We start from the raw sequence: 4,689 nt of genomic DNA, 5'->3' as shown, positions 1-4,689 counted from the left end.
CTCGAATGAGCTTTATTTCACTAAGCTAAGGTAGTAACATCAAGTTCAACACTAACAAAAAAAGCAAGTAACAACATGCATACTCATAATTTAGCTAGTACTAAGAAGAGGATTAGTACCTTGATCTGAATTTTCTCCGGATTCAAAGAGATGTGGATATCTCTTCTTCATATCCTCTTCAGCTTCCCAAGTAGCTTCTTCAACAAATTGGTTCCTCCAAAGGACTTTGACTGATGCGACCTCCTTTGTTCTCAACTTGCGAACTTGGCGATCTAAAATCTGGACCGGAATCTCCTCATAAGATAAATTATCCTTAATCTCAACATTTTCAGTTTGCACTATCAATGAAGGATCTCCATGCACTTCTTCAACATAGAGATGTGAAATACCGGATGAACCGCTAATTCCTGTGGTAGCTCCAACTCGTAAGCTACACTGCCAATCCTCTTGGCTATGCGATAAGGTCCAATATACCGGGGACTAAGCTTCCCCTTCTTACCAAACCTCATAACACCCTTCATGGGTGAAACTTTCAAATATACCCAATCATCTACTTCGAACTCTAACGCCCTTCTCCTAACATCAGTGTAGGATTTCTGACGACTCTGTGCTGTTTTCAATCTCTCTTGAATTACTTTCACTTTCTCCATAGCTTGATGAACTAAATCTGGTCCTATCAACCCTGCTTCACCAACTTCAAACCATCCAATAGGAGATCTGCATCTTCTCCCATAAAGAGCTTCATATGGAGCCATTTGGATGCTAGAGTGAAACTGTTGTTGTAAGCAAACTCAATGAGAGGTAGGTGATCATCCCAATTCCCTTGAAATCAATCACACAAGCCCTCAACATATCTTCTAAGGTCTGAATAGTGCGCTCTGCTTGCCCATCTGTCTGAGGATGAAAGGCAGTACTTAAATTCACCTTGAACCCAAACCTTTCTGGAAAGATTTCCAGAACTGTGCAGTAAATTGTGCACCTCTATCTGAAATAATGGAGACTGGAACTCCATGAGTCTTACCACTTCTTGAATATAAGCTTAGCATAATCTTCTGCGAATGGGTAGTCTTTACCAAAAATGGGCTGATTTTGTCATTCTGTCGACAATCACCCAAATAGAATCATGTTGTCTGCGAGACCTTGGCAAACCTGTGATGAAATCCATATTAATCATCTCCCACTTCCATTCTGGAAGTTCTATATTCTGCCAAACCACCGGGCCTTTGGTGCTCGACTTTCACTTGTTGGCAATTTGGACACTTAGCAACAAACTCTGCAATGCCCTTCTTCATGCCATTCCACCAATACACTTCTCTCAAATCACGATACATCTTTGTGGAACCCGGATGAATGGAATATCTGGAGCTATGAGCTTCCTCCATGATCCTCTCTTGGAGTCATCCACCATTGGTACACACAATCTACCTTGATATCTCAATACACCATCTCCCCCTTGTTCAAAAGCTAATACTTTTGCTTTGAACATTTGCCTTCAAGTCAAGCAAAATGGGTCTTGGTCTTGCTTTTCTTCACTTCTGACACTAGTGATGATTCAGCCCCATTCGTCACCACTATTCCTCCTTCTGTGGAATCCATAAGTCTGACTCCCAGGCGTGCAAGTTGTGCACATCTTTGGCTAACTCTCTTTTCTTCCTCAACATGGGTGGTACTACCCATAGATAACCTGCTTAAAGCATCAGCAACAACATTAGCCTTACCTGGGTGGTAAAGAATACTCATGTCATAATCCTTGAGTAATTCAACCACCTTTCTGTCTGAGATTGAGCTCTTCTGAGTGAACACATATTGCAAGCTCTTGTGTGATCAGTAAAAGATATCAACAATGAACACCAATACAAGTGTGTCGCCAAATCTTCAAGGCGAAAACTACAGCAGCCAACTCTAAGTCATGGGTTGGATAATTCTTCTCATGAACCTTCAACTGTCTGGAGGCATAAGCTATCACCTTGCCATTCTGCATTAACACACAACCCAAACCAACTCTGGATGCATCACAATACACCACAAAACCTTGAGTACCTCTGGTAAGGTCAAAACTGGGGCACTAGTCAACCTCTTCTTCAATTCCTGAAAGCTTTTCTCACAAGCTTCAGACCATTGAAATTTCACTGTCTTCTGAGTCAACTTGTCAAAGGAGACGAAATAGACGAGAACCCTCTACAAACCTTCTATAATAGCCAGCTAAACCCAAGAAACTCCTAATATCAGTTGGAGATGTGGGTCTAGGCCAATTCTGCACTGCCTCAATTTTCTGAGTATCAACTCTAATACCATCACCGAAATAATATGGCCCAAGAATGCCACAGACTCAAGCCAAAACTCACACTTGAGAACTTGGCATACAACTTTCTTCAAGGTCTGAAGAACTATTCTGAGATGACTAGCATGATCTTCTTCATTCCTTGAATAGATTAGTATGTCATCAATGAAGACGATAACAAACATATCTAAATAAGGTTTGAAGACTCTGTTCATAAGATCCATGAACGTTGCTGGTGCATTGGTCAAACCAAAGACATGACCAAGAACTCATAATGACCATATCTAGTCCTGAATGTTGTCTTTGGAATGTCACATTCCCTAACTTTCAACTGATGGTAGCCTGATCTGAGGTCAATTTTTGAAAAACAGTGGCACCCTGAAGTTGATCAAATAAATCATCTATCCTTGGAAGAGGATACTTATTCTTGATGGTAACCTTGTTCAACTGACGGTAATCTATACACATCCTAAGGGAACCATCTTTCTTTCTCACAAAAGACCGAGAGCGCCCCAAGGTGAGACACTTGGTCGAATGAAACCCTTATCTAGGAGATCTTTCAACTGCTCTTTCAACTCTTTCAACTCTGCTGGTGCCATTCTATATGGCGGAATAGAGATAGGACGAGTATCTGGAATGATGTCTATGCGAAGTCTATTTCTCTCTCAGGAGGACTCCGGGTAGATCATCAGGAAACTTCTGGAAATCTCTTACTATAGGAACTGACTGAATGGGAGGTACCTCAACACTTGAGTCATTAACTCGGACTAAGTGATAGATACAACCCTTTGAAACTAACTTTCTCGCCTTAAGGTACGAAATGAAACGACCCTTAGGCACTGCTGAACTACTACTCCACTCTATGACTGGCTCATTAGGAATCTGAAACTTGACAACTCGAGTTCTACAATCTATTGATGCATAACAGGCATGAAGCCAGTCCATACCTAGAATGACATCAAATCTACCATGTCTAACTCAACTAAATCAGCCATGGTGTCTTTGTGATTGATGGAAATGACACAATCACGATAAACTCGCTCAGCTAGAATAGACTCCCCAACAGGTGTAGAAACACAAAAAGGTTCACAAAGTTTCTCAGGGATAACATCAAAACGTATTTGCAACATAAAGGGGTCACAAAAGATAAACTTGCTCCTGGGTCTAGCAAAGCATAAACATCAAAAGCAAAGACTTTGATCATACCAGTGACAACATCTGGAGAGTTCTCTTGCTCTTGGCGACTGGTGATTGCATAAAGGCGGTTTGCTCCTCCGCCAGTACCAGAAGTAGCTCCTTTAGGTTCAGCCCTGTCTAGTGGAGTAATTGATGAAGATTGGGCTCTATTGATTAGATTTCCACTACCTTGCTTATTCTTAGGACACTCTTTCAAGAAGTGTCCCTCTTGTCCACACTTGAAACAACCTATCAAGCCATCACGACACTTACTTGGGTGGGTTCTCCCACACTTAGCACATGCAGGAGCCCAAATACCTCCTTGTGCCACACTACCCTGGGACTGCGCTGGTTTAGATCTAAAGTTCTGCGAATTCTGACCATAATATTCACATTTATTTCGAGGTGCAGGTGCACTAGCAGATGATGGAGCATGCCTATTTTGCTTCTGCTGAAAGGACAAACGATTCACATTGCCTTTCTGCTGCCCAGACTCATTCCCAATCTTCATTTTCTTACTTTTGAACTCTTCCCTGTCTCTCAGCTTCTCTTCCTCAACCTGCTACACATAAACCATCAACCTTGATATGTCCGTGTCAGCTATCAGCATTGCTGCCCTGCCCTCTTTGCTTGACAGACGACCCAAGCCAGCAATAAACAAGCTCATTTTGCTCCTCATGTCCTTAACCATTTTAGGAGCATAGCAAGACAGCTGGGTGAACTTCAACCCATTCTCATGCACACTCAAGGAATCTTGTTGAGTGTAAGAAACTCTCGTACCTTAGCCTCCTTTAGTTCTCGAGGAAAGAAACACCCCAAGAAGACTTCCTCGAAACAAGCCCAACTAGCAGGTGGTGCATTCTCATGTCAACCCTCTATCCACTGATCAAACCATGTTCTAGCAACATTCTTCAGTTGATATGCAACTAGTTCAACTCGCTCAGTATATGCCACATGCATCACATCAAATACCTTCTTCAGCTCCTCAATAAAAAATTTCGAATCCTCAGTAGTGACCGAACCAGTGAAACTAGGAGGATGCATTCTCAAGAATTTGTGAATCCTAGAAGTGTCAACCTCATCTTGTCTTGGTCCTCTTGGCTGCCTAACCTGGTTAGTCACAGCCTGGCTCAGCATCCGAATAGCCTCACAAAATTCAGCATTAGTGACCTCCCCCTGAGGTTGCACGTTTAGTGCATTAGGTACCCCTTGCTCTTGTGGTTCAACATTTC

At 42.3% G+C, this 4,689-nt stretch overlaps 1 pseudogene; it reads right to left on the bottom strand.

Annotated features, from left to right (window-relative positions):
- Window positions 1–614: 614 nt before the first annotated feature.
- LOC125809904 (uncharacterized) lies at window positions 615–4,148 on the bottom strand (annotated as a pseudogene).
- Between the last annotated feature and the right edge of the window lie 541 nt (window positions 4,149–4,689).

Source organism: Solanum verrucosum, unplaced genomic scaffold (assembly GCF_900185275.1).
Source record: "Solanum verrucosum unplaced genomic scaffold, falcon-dt-bn FXZP01000528.1, whole genome shotgun sequence".
Taxonomy (NCBI): domain Eukaryota; kingdom Viridiplantae; phylum Streptophyta; class Magnoliopsida; order Solanales; family Solanaceae; genus Solanum; species Solanum verrucosum.
The sequence above is the reverse complement of the archived record's forward strand: the minus strand, read 5'-3'. Positions and strand labels throughout refer to the sequence as shown.